Source organism: Doryrhamphus excisus, linkage group LG11, assembly GCF_037039965.1.
Source record: "Doryrhamphus excisus strain RoL-2023G ecotype Guam linkage group LG11, RoL_Dexc_Guam_v1.1, whole genome shotgun sequence".
Lineage (NCBI taxonomy): Eukaryota > Metazoa > Chordata > Actinopteri > Syngnathiformes > Syngnathidae > Doryrhamphus > Doryrhamphus excisus.
The window spans coordinates 20395569-20421403 of NC_136367.1; the positions used below are offsets into that span (position 1 = coordinate 20395569).

The 25835-nt window shown below is 39.2% G+C and overlaps 1 protein-coding gene across 4 annotated transcripts in view; it reads left to right on the forward strand.

Moving 5' to 3' along the window:
• The window catches only part of foxp1b (forkhead box P1b), a 145060-nt gene that overhangs the window by 10008 nt on the left and 109217 nt on the right, over window positions 1-25835 (forward strand). For all 4 annotated transcript variants that reach the window (XM_058087447.2, XM_058087454.2, XM_058087397.2 and 1 more), the window contains exons 2-3: window positions 4702-4787; window positions 19511-19554. The gene's annotated coding sequence lies outside the window, so the exon portion shown is untranslated. The remainder of the gene's footprint in view (window positions 1-4701; window positions 4788-19510; window positions 19555-25835) is intronic.

Consider the following 25835-nt stretch of genomic DNA (forward strand, 5'->3'; position numbering starts at 1 on the left):
ATTTTCCTGAAACGTACCTATGTTCTACTACTGATGAGTAAAGAATGAAAATGGTAGAAACTGGTAGGTTCCATGTTCGTACAGCCATAGAACACCAGGGGTTGTCGTATGAAAACGGCTGGGATGGAATGGGTTAACGGAACAATTAAAGTTGAGCAGCTCATCTCATTGTTTGGCTTTTTTTTTTTTTTTTTGCTCAGTCATTTTGTAATTGTTTCTGTGTCATAAGCAGCTATTGCTATTGATACAAAATGGAAATGCTTTGAGTCATCTCTTTTAGGGAATGGCTCTCTATCACACTCTCACATTCTTTTAAAGGGGAAAGGAAGATGAATTTTGCCCATAAAGGCTGAATCACAAGGGCTTTTTATCCTAAATGGCTCGGGGGATTGTTATCTGTGGGGAAGTGTGTCCTGCCTCTATCGTGTTCAATCAAGTGTCCACTTAGCTGTGACTGGGAGTAATTGTTCCCAAGTGGGCCACACACTGACCTGTTAATGCCTGCTTTGACCCTCTAACCTTGTCAGCACGTCTGGGGGAGGAGTTTAAATCATGTGGATTTCAGTGGCGTCTTTACACTACCCGGGTCAAGCGGGCATCGGCCCAGAAAGACCACTCTCTTGTAATTGTTCCCAGCATCACGGGTCAGCTCGGAGTGTTCCCAAAGATCAGCTCCTATTAGCCGCCGTACCGGGAGTGGCGTTACTTAACGGGTCACGCCATTGATCCGATGCAACTGTGTCCTTCAATGCAGTCACGGGCTCTGTTAGAATGCTTTAAGACATCGGAAATAGAAATTTAGCATTTTAGCATGAAGTCTCGACGGAAGAAGATTTTTGTTCCTGAAGCCACACTTGTATTCAAAAATATACGAAACGGCTTTAATCTGTTCTAATAACGTCTTATGTGTTGTGTGCTAACATTTTTGGCTTTCTGGAACTGGATTAACTGGATTTACATAATTTCGTACGGGATAAAGTAGAACTTTATTTCGGTCGAGTCAGACCTTTTGGAAAAAATTTAGTAAGTAACTTCCGAAAATTATTGAATTTTTATATATATATATATATACAATGAAATAAATGAAAAATATATATATAATATATAAAATGAAATAAAATTCAATAATTTCTGAAGTTACTTACTAAGGTCTGACTCGACTGACTCGAAAAATAATTACAATTTTTTTTATATTTATATAAATATATTTATATAAATATAAAATATTTATTTTTTATTAGATTTTATATATTTAAAAAAAATATATATTTTAATTTGTATTTTATATATTTATAAATAAAAGTAATATATATATATATATATATATACATATATATATATATATATATATATATATATATATAGAGTAATACTGTTCCATTGATAATCCCGAATCAAATCAAATCTCGTCACTCTCAACTGATCAGGTGACACTAGATTCCCACTCTTTTTTTTTTTGCGCCATCAATGTTTTTAGATCATTTTCTGGAACTGACTCGCCAAACTACAGCACCATGAGCACGTTGACCAATCAGGGAATAGGACCTTGACACAACAACAGGACCAAGATGGGGGGGTAAGACAAAACGCCTCCTTTCCCCCCCTAAGAAACCTTGTGTTCATGAAACAAAAAGCCAGATGCCACCAACACAAAATGCTGGATGTCCTCCATTGTTGGCGCTCGTTTATTCTGTCACATTCCTTCTCTTTGTTGGATCCATCGGCGGGTTACACTGTGTTTGCATTTGTATGATGTCACTTCATTTACAGGTCGCTGCTGACATACCTAATGCTATCTTGTCCACACATACTGCATTGGAAACCAGCACAGTTTACCATTCCAAATCGTAGCAAGCTGAATGGGAATGCCAGTGCGGAGAAGGATTGCACTGCTTCTTCAACGCTTCAGACACTTCAAACCAAACTGAAAAATTTGACCAGCTGTAAAATGTGAATCCCATAAGTTAAAATAGCTATAAAAATAATTGCTTGATCACAGTAGTTTGTTAATGGTAATGGTAATGGTAATGGTTTTATTTCATTTGAACATGCATCAGATTACAATTGAGTGCATCCCATAATCAGTTCCCAGTTCCACATGTCCAAAAGGAGTAGGAAGAAGCAAAGCTTATTAAATCCTACCCCTCCATCTGGTACTTTTACAATAGTAGTAACTGTTATATTTGTTCACTTCCTGCTTTCCTAATATAGTTTTTTAATTTTATTTTTGTCATGTACCAAAGTAGGAGGATCTCTTCCCTGAGATCATATTTATTGGATGACATTTTTAGGGAATTTGTTATTTTTAGCCTTAGCTTGGCCTTAGTTTGGTTAGGATAAGGAGCTTGGAAAAATATTTATTTACCTCTCCAAAGCAAATTTTTGCATAATTTCTGATGTCTGCATACTTGCCAAGATGTATGCATGTAGTACACGGCATAGTACATAAACACTTGTATTGCTACGCCGTTCTCAAGTAAGCATTTTGTTCCAGAAATTCTAGAGCCGCGTGATGCTGACCACGAAGGCTTGATTGGTCGGCTTGTAGTACATTGTTTTGGTGTGTATACGACCCGTTCAGTGGGCCCGGCGGCCCCCCCTCTGCGGATGCCTTCTCCTGTGATTTCGAATCCGACTGTTGTCATGCAAGGATTAGTTCCACCTACACTAATACCCCACAACACACACTTTTTCTTTAGCTGATATGGTGGGGCGCTAACAAGCTAAATAGTCGATGAACGGTGTGGTTGCTCATGGAGTTGATGCCACTGCATTGCATTCCAACTCATTGCTATCTCCAAATCTGCAACTACTGCATGAGTTGGGTCATATTGTGGCAAATGCAAATGTTTTGATGGACACAGATACAGTCGTGTCGCCGTAAATCCACGGGGTAAGGCCGCCTGTTGGGATCAACATATTTTGGGAAGTAATGACAAGCACGCAGCCGAGTAATCAGAGGGGTGTTATCTTGGACCAATAGCAGACCCAAGAATGTGGATGGGCTTTTGAACAACACAAATGGGGATGGTAGAATTCCTCTTTGGTGAATTATGAGCAGTTGGGACGTTGGACTCTTTGTTATATCTGGTTGGAGACCCACGGAGCTTGTCAATCAACTTGTGATGCTGGAGACAGGACAGTTCACTTCATCATTTGTACGATCTGAGCTTTGTTTAGCTGATGGGTCCAACTTAATATTTGTGGTAAATGAAGTACATTATTGAGCTGCATGTAAGACCGCCCTGAATATGGACTAAACCAGGGGTCTCAAACACGCGGACACTAGTTTGAGGCCCCCGCCTTGATATGAAAGTTTAATGTTAGTGCGGCCTGCGCAAGTTTGATATGGATGCTGTATGGTATCATGTACCCAGAAAAAATTATTACGTTTGATTCATGTTCATGTTAAAGGTTAAATAACTGTTAATAGTTATCCTCCCTATCCGTGTGGAAGTGGTAAGTTTTTGGCTATTTAAGTTTAAAGGAAATAACTTGAAGGCTACCGCTTAGGTCGCTAGCTCTCTAGTTTGCGAGTTAGCATGTGTCTCAAGACCCTGCAGTTGCGCAATATGTTGTAAATAAATGTGACTATAGTCGTGTTTTGTCATGTCTACAGGGCTCTAATAATGCTTTGTTCATTTTAATCTGAAAAAAATAATTTTTCTACCCACCAACTATATGTGGTTTTTTAAGTTTTTATTATTTGCCATTTTATTATTATTATTATATTTATTTATTACTGATGGATTGATTTTCTTTATTCTTGGTTTGTTTATTTATTTTTCATCTTATTTTGTGCAGAAAAATAAAAATTAAGATGTCTGAAAACAGTGGAATGTTTTATCAGAGCTTTTATTGTAGAAAAAGTTTGTATATTTTTCTGTTTTTAATAAATGCGTTTTTTTTTTTTTTTTTTGGAAAATCTGATGCGGCCCAGCCTTGCCCAGACCCTAGCTCCAGTGGCCCCCAGTTAAATTGAGTTTGAGACCCCTGGACTAAACCCTCTATTTTATGAAAGACCGGCATGTTTTGAGACATTTCCAAGGACTAGTTAACCGCGATGAACGAGGGACGGCAATATGTAAGACCTTTATTATAAGATGGCCCCTCTTTCAAACTGTTTTTCATGGAAAAAATCCAGTCTTTGAGTTAATATGGTGTATTATGTAGGACACTGCATTGTAGCGGTAATAGTCAAATATCGCTTAGTCGCTTTCACATCCATATTTCCACGGAATTTCCAGTTATTTTCAGTCGACAAATGTTTCATTGATCCCTGTCAAAAGGAAAGACATATATGAACAATGCATGTCTTTAAGCAAAGTAGATTCGGGTCTGTGTTACCCAAAAAAAAACCAACTTATGAGTCACTTTGCGGCATTCAATAGTCTTAAGGTGTGGAATGAATCACTGAAATGAGTTTCTGTGATTGAAAAACAACCCTTGTGGCTACAAATTATTTTGATGTGTTGGTATAGAGATGACGATAATATGCATATAGGTCAGAAATATTCTACCAGGAATTTGTGTGTCATGTGTCAAATATTGGCGCTAGAAGAAGGTCACTTACACTCATTTTTAAGTTAGTTTTAGTCTCGATAAGCTTATGAAGGGGGTTCCCCCCCACCTTTTCACTTCCTGTTTGTAATTGTTGTATTGTTTCCCTCCCTTCCTTCGCCTTTCTCTCTGTTCTCTTAGAAGCCCCCATGTTCCTGCACTAAGACTGCAAACGAAAGTCTGATTGGCGGAATGGCGTGCCTGGAAATTCAGCACCATTGATCACGGTATGTGATCTATTAATCACCGATTAATTGTTGCTGCTCTAATAAAATGTTTTGCCAAACAGTAGTTATGCATTGATGCCACAAAGAGCTTCTAAAATGTGTAATGGAGTCGAATAAGCAGCACATATTTGCACATACACACACACACTATAATTAGGACGCACGTGCACCATTGATATAGCCTTCGCACCACAGTCGACGAACACAGACGTCTTAAAAATATTTTGTCCCTTTCTATTGAGTTGTGGACTCCTATAGAGCAGCTGCACACCATAACAAACACAGAAAGCTTTATAGATCTTCCACAATCTGCACCTATTCAGCTGTATTTCTTTGGATTCTGTGCTTCCTGCAAAATGGTCTGTTTTAGTGTATTCCACCTTTGTGACATCACAAAGGGGCAGCTTTACCACGCCTTTTGAAACGGAGCGTTTTGAGCCCATGCCAAACTTCTTTCGAAGCTCACATCCAAATGGGCAGACCTCATTATGTGAAACTTCGGCCTGGTTTATCACCAGAATACAACATTCGAGTTACATTTATAGGTCAGAAACATGGAAAAAGCATAATCATATTGTTGAAACATGAACAACAACACAATTTAATTGTTGTAGCTGTTGCCTGAGCTGTCATCCTCCTCTTGCCCCGCCTCCTCCTCCTGTTCCAGAAGGCATCCCAGGATGGAACTATCAGCAAAATGAGTATTGTTGTGTTATTTCATGTTAAAAGGCCTATTTAGAAAGTCTTAAACAGATTTCGAGAAAATATTCACATTAACAAATTAATCGCGATGTTTTCTTCTTGTTCGTGACACATTTTTTGACCGATACGACTTATTCTCTGGAGCAATAAATAGCCCGGAAATGACGGTACAGTCGGCAACAATTGCAACTGATGAAATGACTCTTATCATCCGTCTTTAGTCAATAGGTACTGTATGTGTTCCTGCTTACAACGTTTCTCAGAAGGGAAGCCAAACGACTAGCACAGCGGCATCGGACAAATTCATGCACGGATAACTAGAGGGTCATATCTTTCTGCTCCTCCTGCACGGCTGCCCCGCCATGACACTTAACGCCTCATTTGTGGGCGACGTGGTCAATGGATCGAGTCTGTGATCGGTTACCATAAAAGGCAGCTTTTCCTTCTCTGCTGATGGGGCACTTACTTGTGGGTCCCACTGCCCCCCCACCACCCTATATAGGAAGAGCTATATCTAATGGATGGTTGTAGCCCATCAGAATGGATCATAAACACAAAGCGCTCTCCAGCCGTTTTGCTTGGTAGTTAGTTCAAAAGGACAGCCCAGTGAAAGCATTTCCCTTGAACTCGTGGAGGAGTGTTTCGACACTGGGTGGACAGAGATGCAGGATATCCAGGTCAATGTTTGGGGGGTGTCTCATTTATTCCCATTCTGTTTAACAGCCTGTGAATGTCTGCAGCCCTGTCTTAATGTTTAGCGTTCAAACCCATATAAGAGCCATTCATGCTTTGTTTGGGTCCAGTTTAATAGTTTTTTCTACTTCTGGCCTGTGACCTGTGTTTCATTTGACCACTGGGAGCAGGATTAAAGCGGCCCTACGTGAGTGCAGCGGTGACACGCGTTCCTCCAACGCTCGCTCACTCATACACGATCCTGCAAACATACCTCCACAAAGATTTACCCATTCATTTTCGAGCATGCAAATGAGAACAGACCCCAAATGTATTCTTCTGTCTGGATGTTAATTCTTCAAAAGTGTTATGATTCGGATCCCCTACACCCACAAGTGCCATAAATTGGTAGGACTTGCTACTGTTAGGAATGGAATATGTTCCTCTCTGTTTTAGACAAAGTACTGCAACATGCTTATTGTATCAATCACCTCTCTGACAGAAGTTCCTCGTTGCGGATTGATTAGACTTCACTAAACTTTCGTTGCAATTGTTTATCTCTACCCCCGTTTGGATGAAATTGTACAAAATATTTCGTTTTATTTGTCATATTCTGTTATCAAATTCTGTGCCAAGCATTGCCGTCGACCTTACGTTAATGCATCATCTTCCATTTTTTACCTTGATTAAAGTACCCATGACTCCGAAAAATATTTCAAAAAAGAAAGAAAGTATATACCGAATAACCATTTTTGTCATACTGCTGTCATCTGCCAGTAAAACACTACAAAATACGAGCAAAATGAAGTGGTGATTATCAAACGCCCCCAGCAAATTTTCTGAACCGCTGCTATCTTGGCTGTGATTTCATGCCGAGGACGCTTTCCAGCAACGGGACTCATCAAAACACAGCTATGGATGAGAAGAGAGAGATGGTATTAACGGCAATAACACAATAACATTTACTGATATTATATTAATAATAACTTGTTGCTGTATGGTCAGCTGGCTCAATACCAGTTTCAGAGGCCAGAACTTTCTCCGGTTGTTGACAAAACTCATTGACCATCTGATCTAACAGTTCACAGCAGGGATGTTGCGTGCTGTGTGTACTCAAGTGTTCCGACAAAAGCCTGCCATATATATTTGTATGTGTATATACGTATATATACGTATATATCCTTATAACTGAAAACCAACAATAAATGCAGCACAACAATCACAACAAACACTGTACAGTCGTCCCTTGTTTATCACGGTTTATTGGTTCCAGCCCTGACCATGATAAGTGAATTTCTTGGAATATTTGTGAAGTTAGCGCACAGCAAACCGGTTTATAGCCTTCTAAAAAAATGTTCTTTGAAACTTTTTTTTTTACATTAGAGCCCTGTAGACATTATATAACACCCCTATAGTGTTATTTATGGACATAGTGCTCAATATTAGTGATAAGACATAACTCACCATTACATTGGGAAAGTCCTTAGCTGCTATTGTACGTATATCGAATGTAATGGGGGTCCATCACATGGCATTAAGGACAAAGGAAAAATAAGCTGAGAACATACCACTGCCACACCGAAGGGGAGAACTTTTTTTCAATGCATTTTTAATGCAGGTAATGTCCCGTCAATGCAACATCACTGAGGCCAAGTGGTGACCAGAATATTATATATGTATGACTTGTCTTTCAATATTTTTGACTAACAATAAGCCGTAGTCAACCACGAAACAGCGGCCATTTATTTATCAATACATTTTTAAAGAACCACAGACGCTGTTGGAACTCGGCGGTTGTATTCCATGCGTTATTTTGCACACATGACAAAATAATAACAAAGTTACACTTTTAAATATTAAAAAGTAAAACTATCTCTTTGTTTTGTCTCGTTATCTGCTGCCAATTATTCTTTCGAACAAGCATCAAAATGACTTCCTTTCCCCACCGCACCTCATAAACAAACTGCAAAATCTCAGCAATGCTCACCGACATCCTGCTAAAGTCATGTAATTCTAGTCCTCTTGGCTCTCTTTGTTTTCCACTCATGCAGATGCTTTGGCTTCACTGTGTCATACAGGGAAAGACTTTGCTCGGGGAAGGAGAGAGCGGCTGACTCCATTAGTGTCATTTCAATAGCTTATTAGATCACTCTGACTGATAGATGCAGAAAATTGTTTTAATTGTATAATTTCCCGTGGTTAACCAATTGTGCATAAAGGAGCTATAATGTGCATGAAGGCCAGGGAAGGGCAACATTTGGCCTGTTTATTCTTACGTTGCCTTTCCACAGGAAACGAACAACAATCGGGGGTCTTGAGGATCAAGCGTAAACACAGACACAGACACACACAACGACACCCTTGGGCAGGTTCAGGCGTGCTCGGTGAGATGCTGCCCTTTAAGTAATGTGTCTGACCAGTGCGTCTTCTCCTCGGGCAAAGCAAACGCCGCCTGGAACTGTCTGATCAAGATGGCACAGCTTCACACAAATGTAACAGCCTCGCACGACACACTTCAGTAAGCACCGCTTGATGCCTGAAGAGATGAAGCTAAATGTGTCGGTGATGTACGGACATGCGAAGATATCTGATGGATACGCAATACGATACAGTCAATGAATGTATGAATTATGAACATCCGACAAAGGATTTAATTCTGTCATTTTAATTTCAGTGTAGAGGTGGTCCTCGGTTTACGGCGTCACTAAAAGTATACTGTGTATCGGCTGAATCACAGCAAAACAACATCAGCAAATCTGCACACGCATGACACAAATAAAGATATGGATTTGGATCACTGGCATGTAAACAGTCACTTCTGTAGTTCATATCCCACTACATCGGGAGCCCCCTCCCGGACAAAGTACTAATGAAAGTTGACAGGAAGGACTGTGGGTACAGAACGTCGCCTCTCCAGCTGGTCCGTACCGGAGAATAGGAAGCGGTGTGTTCTTTGGCTTTGCGTTGCAAAGCAAATTAAAGCTCATATCTGCCAACTTCTTTGCCTGCCTGCACTTTCCTGTTTGGACTTGAAAGGTGATCGGGAGCCAAAGAGCCAAAGCAGTGACAGTTGACGGAAGCGTCGCAGAGGAGAGAGTATTTATTTACAGTGAGGCGCAGCGATGCTTGTTCAGGATGCGGTTTTCGTGCAGGATGCAACTCACCCCCTCCCCAAAAAACCCACACAAGAACACACCTAGTCTTATCTTTCTAATGTTTACCCTTAGAATCCACAGGTTTGGTAATTCATGTGGGGAGGAGGTGGGCGAGCCACCCTGGATTGTAATATTGTAATATTGTAATATTACACTCTCAATACCAACATGTGTATTTCTGTCATATTTATGTCTACTATGGTAATGGTAATGGTTTTATTTCATTTGAACATGCATCAGATTACAATTGAATACATCCCATAATCAGTTCCCAGTTCCACATGTCGAAAAGGAGTAGGAAGAAGCAAAGCTTATTAAATCCTACCCCTCCATCTGGTACTTTTACAATCAGTAACTGTTACAGTTAGTATGTTCTCTGTAGGCGGCATGATGAATTATCCTTACTGACCTTTTTTTGCAGTACATTTAGCGAGTGAAGATTGCTTTTGTAGTTATTACCCCATTTTTCCACACAATAAGTCAAATATGGTAGAACAATAAGAGATACTAATGAGATACTAGTATCTCTTATTGTCTGATATGTCTACTATATTGGCTGATACTAGCATAAAAGTGGCTATAGGGGTGCTATATCATGTTGAGACTTCTCTAATGATGTTAAAATGGATATTTAGAAGGTCATAAACATGCTGTAACTATGAAAATATTCCATTTATAAATATCACGGTGTTGTCTGGAACCAATTAACCACGATAAAGAAGGGATTACCGTAAAAACAATTCAACGATAGAAGCGGCACAGCTTGGCGAAAAGATAAACCGTGCTGATCCCTGCTCCCTCGCTGTCATGTCGACAATCTTCCCCAAGTTTGTTTTCCAAAAGCAGGTTTTATGATGTGCCTTACGGCTTCTTCTATGTGGACAGAGACATTTCAACTCTGGAGAACCCACCACATAAAAAGGCACATCTGGTGAAGCCTGAATTGTAAAACAGGCCCACGTGTCCAGGCAGCATTGAGTTAATAATACACCCAGCTCCGCTTCTCGCTCACGCTGCAGCAAACACGGCCATCCGTTTAATCATAACTCATTTTTTTCAGTTCTTAACTCTCAAATAGTTTGACATTGCCATCCTTGTCGTAAAACTGACCCGGGTTTTGACTTTCAGGTAACATATTAACAAATTGATAGCAGTCTTTTCAGTTAAATATGTAAGAAACTTATCTTTTTACTCCTAAGGGATGTCAAAAGCAACATCATCACAGCATCTTTCAGCATCTACGTCGTCTACAAGTTATATACTGTATGTGACCCCTTTTGACTTTAACAGTATTTCATAAAGTATTCACCATTTGTATATATTCCGAATCCGTAGGAGTGCCAGTTTTCAAATTCCATTCCAAATGTAGTTTTTATTGCATATGTAGGAGGATGACCGTCATCATGTGACCGAGTGCGTATAACGTAGCATGTAAGGGGATATTGTTCTCTGACAATCTCAAAATCTTGTCATTTTGCATATGCTAGGGATGTAAAATGTGCTTCCTGTGGTTTGTTTTGAGGTGTAGTGCCTGCACGTGCTGCGATTTATACATACAGTACATGAACGCGTCGAAGGTGCAGTTTCACAACTCGGCGGATATCTGAACCTGGCTAAGTTTCAGGGAAATATTAGTTACCGACTAAAAAAGGGAGAAAAGCAATTTTTTTGTGAAAAGATAATTTATTTACAAAAATACCACTATGAACTATTTACAATTTTTACATATGGAACATACACTGCACGTGTATGTGTTAAAATTTCCCTGCCATTCGAAACCTCCTGCACGCTACGCTCCTCCACACTTTCTCAGGTCACGCATGATTGTTCCCTTTGCATGATTCCTGCCGAGGGCTTCTCAAATGGACTTCTGCCACCTTGTGGCCGTTTTTATGCCTTGAAATTGCGATGAAGTGTAGCGTTGCGTCATCACTTCTGCTTGAGTTAATGCTGAAATAAAACATTATAATAATAATAAATTTAATATTGTAACTGTGGAAGCTGGGGTAAATTTTCAGCTTGACTTGTGACTTGCTTGAGATTTGAAGTTTAGGACCTGAGACTTCCTTGTGCCTTGCACATTTCCCAGTTCTTTGGTGGCCTTGGAATTTTATGGAATTCTGTGTATTTTTGGACATTTTGCCATAATTACAAAATAATTATTTATGTTCATCGTTAATAATAATAATCATTTTTGAAAAAAAAAACAGTCAAAATTATCCTGATCAATAACCAGCCGGGAAAAAAGCTGGCATTTAATGGCAGTAAAAGCGACTACAGAGTTTGACATGCAACTCTTGCGTTTAACTACCCTTCAAGTCGATACAAACGTCCTCACTGGTGATTTTTTTGTTTCTCTTGTTATGTTGTCTGTTCTTTGCAGTAAAGAGAGCCGTTTAGTGTTGTGGTTCTATAGCCTTATCTGTGTTTGAGGTCTCTACTTTAATGGGCTTTATTGATCTAAACAGCATCAAGGGTTGTGGTCATGTTCTTCAGGCTGAGATAACTTCTGAGTAATTCTACTCCCGACAATGTATTAGCCTTTTATTGGTCCAAATAACTTTGCCTTTTAGACAGTAATGCACCAGTAAGTCACCGAAGCTCTTCATGTTGCTAGGATCTTAATAAAACATATACTTTAGACATCTTGTTGTGGGGAACGTGTAGAAATAAAAAGTTCTAAGGAATCATTATTAGGGATGCACGATGTATCGGACTGATAATTATCGGGCTGATATGATGGAATTACATGACGTCATACCGATGAATCCAAGCTACAATAACTGATCATTTAATAAACAAACCGGATACAGTGGGCCTTGCTGGGCCGGGCCGTGCAAGGGTGGCTTCTCCTGGTCTGTACCGGCTTCTCCTGACCTCCATAGTGGAACACCGACTGCTTGGAGCATGTGTCTGACTATAGCCCACCTTGGTGGATCCCTCCGCTCTAGCCTCCCGATGGTGGACTTCACATGCGACATTTTCTTTTGATGGCTTCGCTGCTCAAGACTGATTGTAGTTGTTTGTCAGGGAGATCATTTTTGATTTCCTTTGTCGATTTGGAGTTCGACGCTTGACGTAGGAGGCGTTTTGTCAGGAAAATAAAGTGATGCCATTTGTCATCTGTAAAATCGGTGGCAGTTTCACGTTATGGATTTGAATAATAGATGAATATCCGATCCAAGATGTTATTCATTTATTGCAAACCTAACATGGGATGATTTTGGCTGATGCAGTTCCTATAACTGTTCATTTGTATATATATTTTTTTAAAATAATTTTAGCCATTTGAGCAATGATTATTGAAGCTTAAACTTCTGGTGACCAATTTGACTGAAACGTGTCCATCACAGGATTATGGCGGTCGCCATAAGATTGTTTGGAGTCAAACCTGCTCGTACTGTTTACTTGTGTTCTTTGCTGACATGTAGAAATCTTTTAACTGTTTTCCGCAAAAGACAGAAGTGAAATTACTGAGTTTAGTAATCATTTATTCTTGTGCCGGGAGGCAGTCATCGCTTCCTTAAAGTCCATGTTGAAGTCAAGCGGACTTTTACTTTCCTTCTTTTTAATCATTAACTCCATAGTAGGATGTACATTGACCGTCTAATGTAGGTCCTTACAGTCGGACCGTACATCGTTTTTTGTTTAAAATGTTATTTGCCAATATGTGGTGTCAGATGTATTACTGTGTTACATAAATATTTGAGGCATATCCATGAAGTGTAATAATCACAATACATCGGTGGGCATACCTTGTAGTGTTTGCTTGCCACCGAACAGCCTGCTTCTGTTTCCCCTAATGCCAGTTACATAATATGTGGCTGGTTTATCCACATAGACCTGGATTGTATTGATTACCGCCATTTCCCATTGGTCACATTAATATGCTAAATATGGTCACAGGTTTAGTATTTTTACCAGAGAGACCATCACTTGCATTTTTTTTTTCTTTCAAGGACAAATGGTGTTGGAGAAGGCGAACCTGGTGCGGAGTCCCCGAGCTCCGGCTGAGCAGCCGATCCTTGTTCGGTGCCAGCTGTTCTCTCACATACACCAGACTGTGCTGAAATTCTCTTAATATAATTCGGAGCGCTCTGGAGAATAGTGCAAAACAAGCGTGCCAGTGAGGGGAATGTTAAATTTTTATCAGTGGGTCTCAACTCGCCGGGCTAGTGGGCAGCTTTCTCATTCATGAGCAGATGTTCAGTGCAGTTACACTCCACGGTTAATGTGAACTTACTGGCCTCTCTGCCATTGGCTGCAAGGACGTTGGCAGTGACCTGGCATCAGAGAATTCCTCCCAGTAAAAGGCACCGGTCTGGAAATGGTGCCTTTTTTAGCCACGTCTTAGCCCAGGAGCCGTGGCCTGGACAGCCTATCGGTCTTCCATTTGACAGTGATTAAACGCTTGCCTCTTTTTGCTAGGGAATAGCAGCGACTTGTATACGGTTTTGCTGAATTTGAATGGCGATCAAAGTATAACTATTTAAATATTAAAGCCAATATTTTAGCTATTATCAAATCAATGAGAAACGAGTCAGACACAGCTTCCAATATTTAGCATGAAACAAACGGTGGGGTATTTTTTGGAATGAATAACACATATTCATATTCAGAATTCTGAATACACAGATATACCAATGAGATCTTGAGATCTCATAGTGAAAACTCCTCCCTTTTTGTGTGGAAGTGGTATGTTCTAACATTGTTCTTCTTCCCCACACCGTTTGGAAACCCTTTAGATGAAACAAATTGGAGGTAACTCGTTACCTAGATAGCATGCTAATGCTAATGTGTTGCATAATTAGTGTAAACAAAGAATAATAGGAGTGTAAACGTGACTATAGGGGTGTTATTTTATGCATACAGGGCTCTAATCATGGTAAAAAAAACATATTTATGAAGTCATAACCATGTTTTTTATGGAAATAGAAAATATTTTAGATAAATTATTATATAAATAATTATTTATACCCATAATATAATATATATTAAATATTTAATATACCCAAAATATGTATTTATTGTATTTATATAAATTATTATAAATAATATAAATAAATAATTATAATAAATATAAAATAGGAAATAAAAAATCCCGCCCACACACACAACCAAAATTATTATTTTTTCAAAATTATTTAAATTATTTGTACAAATTACTGTTCACGCTGTACATTGTTGTTTACATTTGATGTCATCTATTTATTCTCCACATTATTATTATTATTTATTATTATACGAGAGCCAGGCAACGACATGACCATGATAAAGGAGGGACGACTGTACATAGAAAAAGTTTTCAGACTTGGGAGCAAAACCAAAGGTGTTTTTTTAAAGTATATTACATGACAAATACAACATATCTGTGCTAAATGCAACCTGACAGCTGATGTGTTCAATTACAAACTGTCATTTTTGGAGATGTCGTTGTTTTGAGGCGTTTTGTTGGACGGTTGTTAATTTCTTCCTCTTGTTTATTGCACTTGGCAGCGAACAAATTGGCACAGCAGAACTACGCTCTGTTTAACTGTTGGCAGTTTTCTAACTCTGACTTGTCTAGGAAATTGTAAGCTGTATTAAGCCCGCAAATACACCAGGAACATAAACAAACCATCTACTGTCGCTAATACGACTTTTGCATGCAGCGGAAAGACGACCGTCAAAGAAATGGAAGCACCTGCGAAAGGCAAGCAGCTTGGCTCAGCTCGGGTTTTAGATGAAACCAGCTGGTGCTGCGGTCTGCCTGGTGGACGCCGTCCTCTCGGCGGACCGCTGCTTCTGTGATGTGCGTGTACAAGCTGCTCGGCCTTCCTTTCATGTGACCGTTTAGATCTATAACCGTTTCCTTCTAACAGACCATAGTGGGACACGCTGCCGGTGGTCTGTGGGTGTCATCGCATAGTGAAGTCATACATATGGGACATGTTGGAAATGACAAGCTTGTGTTTCCCTCCCGTGTCTCACTTTCACTTTCTAATTGGTCATTTTTCAGGTTGGGTTCGTGAGAGCAAAGCTAATTAGTTTTCTTAAATTGCTCGATTGTTCTGGTTTCCCCTCACGTGTCAGGTACTCTAGAACAGGGGTCTCAAACTCAATTTACCTGGGGGCCACTGGAGCTAGGGTCTGGGCGAGGCTGGGCCGCATCAGGTTTTCCAAAAAAAAAAAAAAAAACGCATTTATTAAAAACAGAAAAATAAAAAAACTTTGCTTTGGTTCCGATTTTCTACAAGAAAAGCTCTGATAAAATATTCCACTGTTCTCAAATATCTTCATTTTTATTTTTCTACACAAAATAAGATCAAGAATAAAGAAAATCAATCAATCAGTAATAAATAAATATAATAATAATAAAACGGCAAATAATTAAAAATTAAGAAACCACATATAGTTGGTGGGTAGACAAATAATTTTTTTCAGATTAAAATTAAAGCATTATTAGAACCCTGTAGACATGACAAAACACGACTAGTCACATTTATACTCTTTTTATTTACAACATTAAAAAGCCAAAAACTTACCACTTCCACACGGATAGGGAGGATAACTATTAACAGTTATTTAACCTTTAACATGAACATTAATCAAACGTCATATTTTTTTCAGGGTACATGATACCATACAGCATCCATATCACACTAATATTAAACTTTCATATCAAGGCGGGGGCCTCAAACCAGTGTCCTGCGGGCCACATTTGGCCCGCGGGCCGCGTGTTTGAGACCCCTGCTCTCGAATAAAATATGACAAATCATGTTCCAATGACTCATACTTTAACCACGCCAAACTGTGATTCCTGCGCTTGTGACATTTTGTTTGGCTGCCCTCTTGCTTGCGTCTTTGTGACTCGTAGGAAGTTTGGAATTGTGTCGATGGGACAAAACACAATGCGCTGTGTTTTTTTTCGAGGGGGCATTCTCTGCTTTGATTGGGAACGTCCTGCTGACAAGAGCAGCCTCGCAAGTTTACAGTAGCTGTGACATTGCCGTTACCTTTATTCAAAGTGCTCCAGCTGCAGCGAGCCCTCAGGAAGCACATCACAGACCCACATGGGCGGCCGGCGGCCACAAAGAGGAATACAAGCTCTGTTTGACTTGGCAGGCTCTCTCCCGTCAGGGAAGTTTTGCTGCCTGTGCAGAAAGTCCAGTGGCGGTGGCTCTTGTGGGGTGGCGCTGATTGCAGGGGCAGGATGGGCCTTTTCCACCTCTCCCTTCTGTCAGGAAACACATTTGGCCATTTTCTTTCCATCCGTGTTAGAAAATGAGGGAAGGAGCGAAGGATAAGAGCCTGTGAGTCAGGAAAATGGAATGATCCAGCTCAAGTGTGAAAGGTTCACACCTCATGGTTTGAAGAACAGTCTGACACCCTGGACAATGTGGAGTGGAAACTTGGTTTTCCTCATTGATTTGTTCCTAAAGGTCCGACCGCAGCTGTAACATGCAGAAACACAATCAGGTTTTCCCATAAGAAATAATACCAATCAAATCAATTGTTCCCAGACACAAAAATATTCATATTTTAGTTGAGTATTCAAACTGAAATTGTTTTCGATGAATCGAGTAATAGGGAAAAAATATTAAAAAAATAATTATTCATAATAATTATTATTTAAAATTATTTATATAATAATTTAATAATGAATAAGCAAAATAAGCAATAATAAATAAAGAAGCAATAATGCATTAATTCAAGAAGCTTTTAATTTAATGCAGACCTGCCAACATGTACACATTTATAGTACCGTAAAACAACTTTATAAGGGACAGCAGGGTAATAAGGGACAATTTTTGGGAAAATGTTTGAAATGTAATTCTGCCTTTTCATATTAAACCGGAAGATGCTTTGTGTTGTTTTTTTTCAAAGAAGCATATATTCTTGAACAAATTGTTCAAAAAACTATAAAAAAAATTCCCGAAAATTGTCCCTTATAACCCCGTTTTATGGTATTTTATTTTGTTGGAAAATTTTTTTGTAATCGAGGTACTGAAATTATTCTAATAATCTTTGCAGCCTTACCCAAAACACATTTTACAGATAATTATTATATTTTTAAACACAGAAATGGATAAATTAACATGTCGCATGTATTTGAATTTGAAGACTTTTTGGTGAACTCCGATGAGTGGAGGGAGGAAAGGTTGGATGAAGGTGATTTGTTGAATGGGAATGGGAATGGTACCGGGAAACATCATCAGGGAAGTGTGCTCATGAGGAGGAAGAAAGGAGACAGATGAACGTCTACGAGCAAATAAACGACTCCCAGACACTCATTGTAAAGATGATGGAAGGATTCCCTGGATGGGATCTATCCATGGTAGTCGGTCACCAACATGTGGATGCTTTGTTTTGATCAACTACGTTGTTGGGTGGACGGTTTGGCCGTACGATAACCGAGAAAGTATACGGAAATTTTAATTTTAATTTTAGCAATGCTGGTTGCGGTGCTGATTAATCTATGAGTAAATGCTAAAGTTTCATTTAGTATTCGATTCCCAAGCTGTTTTATCATTATTTTTATCAACACTGTAGTGACCTTGTCATCAGAAAGCAGTAATTAAAAAGTACACGAGCCAAGGTTAGGGAGGAACAGTGTTTAAATGCAATTAGAGTCAAGCACAAATTAATTTGGACTCGTTTACAGTTTTTGGAATGTGTCATTATTTGTTTAATCAAGGGAGTTCCCGTTGCAGTGTGCGCGTGTGTCTATGCGCAGGCTGGTGTTGGTCATGGGAAAAGCTGTTTATTAAATCAGCTTTAATGAATCATAATTTGAAAGTGACCTGTTTTGTGTCCCAGCGTTATTAGTCTCACAATTTACTCTGTACACGTGCACGCTCACAAACCGGGTCTAGGGACTTAGTCCTGTGTTTTGCTTACGATCTGGGAACTGTGTGTGTGTGTGTGAGAGTTTTTTTTGTGTTGGTTCTGCTTAGAGGTTTCTATGTCTCAGCAACAGCAGTAAGAACATACGTATAACTTTCATTTAGGACATTTCTTTCAGTGAGTGGCACCCAAATAAAGTTTTTATTTATTCGAGCGAATGTAAATTGTAGTCTAATGTATTTAAATATTAGGCTCTAAGTGCTATAATCTTGCTGTAGATTGTGAATTAGTCACCAAAACCAAGGTACCACTGAATTTTGAAATGGCTACAAAATAAGATAACTACAGTAAAGTCTCGTTATATCGATATCGGTTATATCGAAGTACTGCTTATTACGATACTATTTTCATTTCCCGGCAAATTTCTAGTCTTTTATGATATAATTAGTTCCGTTAGTACGATACCCGGTTATTATGATAATCCGGTTACTACGATGCCCTTTTCATCTCCCGCCAGCCAATTTGGTCTGCTTATATCGATACAAAAGCAGCTTAAATCAATCTTTGCTTAAGGATTTCAATACCAATACCGATTCGCGCACTTCCTGGTTCACGGGTCATGCTCAACCCGCCCCACATAGCTGGCCAAACACATGCCTGCAACAGAAGAACCAACTGACATAGCATACACACCTATTCCAACAAAGACACAAGCGTACAAATACATGTATTTAATTGTGTTGTATTCAGATATCTTTTTATCGCTTGCAATAATCACTGTTTTTCATATGTACATGCTGGCATTCGTGGTTCTGTTGCAGGCATGTGTTTGGCCAGCTATGTGGGGCGGGTTGAGCATTTTTTGGTATTGAAACCCTTAAGCAAAGATTGATTTAAGCTGCTCGACATTGTTCTATACTATAGAACAATGTCGAGTGCATTATTGCCCACTTTTAATGCAGTTCGGCGCAGGATCGGATATATCGACAGTCCGGTTATATCGATATTTTTTCCGACTCCCAACAATATTGATATAACGAGACTTTACTGTATTTCGGTATTCAATTAATTGTTTTTAATGGAAATATCCAAATATTCTCTGATTTTAGTTTCTCTAATGTGAATATTGTAATTAACTTCGTCATCCATGAAAGCAGACTTAATATGATGTGTTTGAGGCAGAACAAGATATTCACTCGTTCATACAAACGACTGTTTGTGTTTGGTTCATATCGATTTGGTCTGTGTGGCGCCCGGCCGATTGCTTGATTAATCAAAACAGAAGCTCATGATTAATTGACTAAGACATAAAAATGTTTCTGTTTTTGTGTTTCTTCTGCTTTTCTTGTCTGCTGCTCACCCGTCCAGCCAGGAGACGCCAGTGGTGACATCCTGTGGAGCCTGATATCACGGTAAGTAGACATTACTGTAGTATTGTAGCTAGTTTACACATATACTACTTTCAAGATGGTGTTCTTGAACATGTGAAAGGATCTGCTTCTATGAAATGGACAGTGATAACTAAGCAGCAAAGTGGCCTCCTGTGAAGACAACCACTGGGGAAAAGTACGAGGTTGTTGTGTCTTTTTATGACCGTTACTGTTCATCCAAGGTATCAGAGGAAAACTGTGGGATTAGATTCCGATGAAATTGACTTAGATTTTTCTGGTCAACCTTATTTTAATATTTCTGCGCCTTCTCAAAAAGTTATTGTCCAGAACCAATTGACAATAGATTGCGTTCGATACATTGGAATAAGAACATATCCAGTCACAGAGTGCTTTAAGAGAATCGGTCGTCCACGTGCTGCATTCGCTGCCTATCCCAGATGTCATTACTCCTTGTGTGGCGTATAAACATGTCCAAAACAAACAATGACCCTGCACGGACGCCCACACCGCAAAACAATTTCAAAGCCCAGCCGTGTAGTGTAAACACAAATGACTAACTTTCATGCCAGGAAGACTTCACCTTAAACATAGTTTGTTTTGCACTTCCTGTTAACCTTGGAGAGATGATGTTTTTTGTTTATTTTTGGGTCAACGGTCATCGAGTTTTGTGCTTTTGTAGGACCGACTGTAAGTGAAAGACCATATTAAAATGCTAGTCTAATACTTGCATGGATCACTTCTAAATACGTGCTTGCTTAAGCAACAGCGATGCTTGTAAATACACGAGTGGGTGGTGGGCAATAAAGGACTTTTTGTCGTCTTTATCTGGAAAATGACTCGTATTTAAAAGAAACACACAAAAGAAGAGTAATAATCAGTATACAGTGAGTGTGTTTGGAATTTCATTATGTCATAGTTGCGGACTATTTTCATTATTCTAAGACAATAGATTATTTTTAGCCTGCCACAATTAATCAATGAATGATCAGATGAACCAAATGATTAAACAATTCATCAGAACATTCCTGATTCACTCACGTACAGTTAGCATCATTAATGGATTCCCAAATTGTTGGCTTTTTTTGTTGCTCCCACTTTCCAATAAATTTGTCATATTTGCTCGTTTGTGTTGACGGGCTCATTATGAACTTATTCACTCAGTACAGCCATTTTTGATGATTTTGATGATTTTTTTCAAGGCAGACATAATTTAGTGTTCTAGGGAATATAAACATGGAACCTACCACAAGAAAGATTAGACCCTCGTCTTTCATCATGAAGAAAACGTTTGTTCGTTTGTAGTAATCAGCTGTAGAACATGGGTACGTTTCAGTAAAATATCAGGGCAAAAAAACATTGTTGTGTGAAAAGATATATTTATAACATTTATAACAAACTATTTAGAAATATAACACCAGGAACTATTTACAATTTTGACATTTGGAGCTGAATTGTGTGTGTGCTTGCGTTTGTGTTCAAATACGTTCAAATTGGCTCCATGACCCAAACATGATCTTTTCTATTCTATACAGTCTGACTGACAAGAGATATCACTCTGTTTGCCATCTTTTATAGGTCCTCTAACATAAATGTTCTGTATGGGAATGAATTTCTCCCATAAGAAATGATGTAAATCCAATGAATCTGTTCCAGAAATCCAAGAACGTTTACACACAAAACGTTTTCAGTAGTTTTACAATGGTACTTTTACATGCTGAAACCACTTTAAAATGCATATACATGAGAAATGAACGGGAAAATACATAGAGACCATCAACCTGAGGACCAAACGTTCCCCGAAAAACACGCCAACCAACGTTCCCCAGTATACATATACCAATAACCAAATTATTTTCAAACGTATAAAGTCCTTTGCTTGGCCATACAAATCCCTAGCAGGGATCCCACGTATCAGACGTGAATATTCATATTCTTGTTATCTTCTGTCTGCGTGAGCTCTGAGCCGAGGGGACCGGAGGGTGATGTGAAGCCATACTTTTAATAAAGCCCAGCTGCTGATGATCAAATAGTGTCCCTAATTAAGACCTAAGTGTACACCCATGTAAAATTCTCTCTGGAATGCTAACAACCTGTGATATATCCAGAGGAATTTGCTGTGCACGCCTCAGAAAGACGGAAAGGGAATTGCATTCAAGCCGGGAGGAGGGGCGGCGTTCATGTGGCAAACTAACATGTTGTTCACATCCATGTCAGATCCAGGCTAATGAAGGCCAGAGTGATCCTTGGATGCAAGGCTTAGGGAAATCATCCCCTTTTTTAAGAACATATCAGAGCCCCGTAACGGCGATGTGCCTCCCTGCCGTGCCGGTGCGTCTACGTGTTGACTTGTGGTCTGACGAGGCCGGTCGAAACGGCAGTCACGGTGTTCACTCATGGTGTAAACCACCCCGACTCTTTTTTTTTTTTTTTTTTTTTTTTTACCTCTGCAGTTTATTTCATGACAGAGACTCTGTAATGTGAAACTGCAGACACTGATCCTTCAAAGGTTATTAAGGTTATTAAAATAATATATAGAAAACGGAAAGTATGACAGTTGTGCTATTTGACAATGCAAATATATATATATATATATTTTTTTTTTCTTTTTTTTGGACTATAGGTCGCACTTTTTTTCATAGGTTGGCTGTTCCTGCGACTTATACTCCAGAGTGACTTATAAATGAAAAAACTGTTTATGTTACATAAAGACTGGACACCTTTTCTGTTGCCTTTGTCAAGTAGTTTGTAAAATAAATTACCCGCAAAAAATGCGACTTTTACTCCAGCGCGACTTATGTATTTTTTTTTTACCTAATTATGCATTTTTGGCCTTGTGCGACTTATGTATACTCCGGAGTGACTTATAGTCCAGAATACGGTGTATATATATATCGTATTTTCCGGACTACTTTTTTTCATAGGTTGGCTGTTCCTGCGACTTATACTCCAGAGCGACTTATAAATGAAAAAACTGTTTATGTTACATAAACACAGGACATCTTTTCTGTTCATGTTTATTTTTCTTGTAGCTGAATAACCATTGTGTTAGCATATCTTACACGTATTAATTTATTGTTAGAACTTGCCTTCCAAGATGACGTAATGTCTGTTTTGGTTTAGTAGTTTATGAAATAAATTACCCGCAAAAAATGCGACTTATACTCCAGTGCGACTTTTTTATGTTTTTTTTCTACCTAATTATGCAATTATTGCCTTGTGCGACTTATAGTCCAGAAAATCTGTTATATATATATATGCATGTGTTGCATGAGCAGTAATCCATTTGATTGAACAACGTAAATAAACTTCATATATGATCTAGCCATATCTGCGTTAGGGCTAAATATTGATTGGACACTGAAGGAGATGCAAAAAAAAAAAAAAAAAAGTAACATTCCTGGCCTTTACTGTATGTGCTCATCTTTCTTCACCCCGAGCCACACATTGCGGTTGGCTTTTGCTGATCCTGCATGTCTAAGTCATAAATGTATGATCTAATTAGCCATAGCCGGCTTCCTGACGACAATGTGAGGTTTGATTAAAAGAGCCAAGCCGTTTTCTTCGAACACTACATGCTGAATGATAGTTTTTTTTTTCATAATGAACGCTTCCATTCTGTAGTTCTGGGGGGGCACTAGGAAGCACATTGGCCGGGGTTGCACTGTTGGAGCACACGGATAAGCACAACAAAACATGACGGGCAACAGATGTGTCACTCGGGCTGAAATCAAAACAGCGTCGGACCACAGAGTCGAGCACACGATCAGACGTGGGTGCGGTTATGATGAGGCAAGGAGACAGAGAACGCTGCCAGCGGATGAGACGAGGCAAGCCGCTCTGCTGCTCCCAGCTTCCCTTTCTGGAAGAGGACAAGGCTGTTTGGCTGCTTTGACACTTCAAGTCACTTTGTCATCCCGGGTGCTTTCTTTAGCTCGGATCGCACGCGCTCACGCTGTTTTCAAATAGCTTCGTATCAGCCATGTGACAGGTAGGCTTCCAATGACACAAAAGCCAAGGGCGATGTCCTTTTCAATACTCTGTTTCAGTGCAAATGTACTTTGAATCCACACCAGAAGAGAGCATAATATAAACATAGAATTTTTTTTTTTTTGTATTTTATTTTAAGAGCAATTTCTGGGGCGGCACGGTGTACGAGTGGTTAGCGCGCAGACCTCACAGCTAGCAGACCAGGGTTCAATTCCACCCACAGCCATCTCTGTGTGGAGTTTGCATGCTAGGTTAATTGACATCTCCAAATTGTCCATAGGTATGAATGTGAGTGTGAATGGTTGTTTGTCTATATGTGCCCTGTGATTGGCTGGCCACCAGTCCAGGGTGTACCCCTGCCTCTCACCCAAAGACAGCTGGGATAGGCTCCAGCCTAATATATATTCCAAAGAGGTCTTCCAGATGGACGTATACTAGATACTTTGAAGTGACGCTGGGATTTGGCCCAGTTTTCCAATTCTGCTGCAAAATCATCGATAATTCAGGGAGGAGAAGGAAAATTGTAGATGGACACAAACCGGGGAAGTCACCTGTTGTCATTTGTAAACAAAAGCAGACTCCAAGATGATTACTCCACTTGTACATAAGCACAAGTTTGGTGGTGTTTTGCCACTTTTCCAAGGTCCAAGGAGGTTGGCTCATAGAGGAACAACCCAAGAACCACGAAGGCTCAAGCCTACCATGACCTGGAAATCGATGTGATGGAACACCGGCATCACTGTCACGGTGAAGACAGGTTTTACATCACCGTGGACCAAGAAGGTGTCAACCAAGGAAGAAGTAGACCTCAACCTGACTGAAATAGACTTAATCAGCTGCCCAGAACTTTTACGACCATGATGCCAGTGATTCCAGGAAGCGAGTGGGAGTGTTGCTCCATGTGGTAAAGATGCTTCCTTTGTCTGGGACTGATGTCCATTTTTTTTAAAACTTCCCTTGCCACCCATTCCCAAATGTTCTCAATCGGATTTGGATCAGGGGAACAAACAAGGTGGCCAACAAGATTGAGGTTATTTTTCTGGAGGAAGTCCTTTGCCAAGTCATCACCACACAAACGAGGGATTTTAGTCACAAGCGATGCTCTCCGCATTGCTACCGCCGTTTGACGCTCCTGCACAACCATCAGAGAATAGAACTTTCTTCTGCCTTTCAATGTCCCATGTTTGGCATCAAATTCCGAAAGGGTAACTTTATGGCGTTGGAGCAGGAGGAGACAAATACTCGATGATAATAATAGATATGTTTTTTTTTTTTTAATTCTGAAAATCAATCTCTTGAAGACTCCATTTTGATTGCGTGTATTTCAGCATGTGTGTATTATTTTGACCTTGTGTAATTGAAAGAAAATCCAAAATATATTTGAATCCCAACATTTACACTATACCATATACTATACTATACCATTATATATGTATAGCATTCCAGTGTATCGATATCTACAAAAGACTGACTGTTCCCACACGTATCTTTATATAACAGCATGGGTGAAGTTGCTCTTATGGTAATAATGCTCCAAAATACGCCCATTTCATTTTATCAGCTTTTTCACTTTAATTTTGCATGTGGGCGGGACATATTTAGCTAAGCCACAAAGTGTCCCAGCACGTACGCATGGAAGTACACGTCTGCATGAAATAACACTTTCACTCTACCTTGCCTTCTACCTTTCATGTGGAAAATAAAATTGTCTACATTTACCATATGACGTACATGTAAATTTAAATGGTAATGTCAGGATCTAAAACACACAATTTGAATATTGAAATGCCCCTACCTAACAATATGATGCATTATGGATTTCAGTATTTGCATACAACTGTTTGGTGGTTTGAAGTAGGGAATTAAGAAGACAAAGGCATATGTGAATGTGCATGCGTTGATGAAAATTATTATAAAAAATGTCTAGAAAAACATAGTCACATATTGGTACTGCTGGACAAAAGTACACCTAAAGACCTTTTTTTCAGCAGTAATGTTTATTTATTTTATTCTATGCTATGATAAGATAAGGCGGTACCATTTTAAAGATGTTTCATTTACCATGTCTCATTTTTTTTAACCTCATCTTGGCTCAATATTCCTTTTCATTGAATTATTAATATATACATTCAATTATTTAAAAAGGATAATTTCTGTACAGATTAATTTGAAGTCCTGGTGAAATATTAATGACTCATTTGAAGAACTTGTGAACTTAGGAAGTTATGAATATAAACAGTAAAATATGGCATACAGTCAAGTCCAACTTAATGTAAGTGTTTGGATTGCAGATGCAGATACTCTTAAAGGGGATT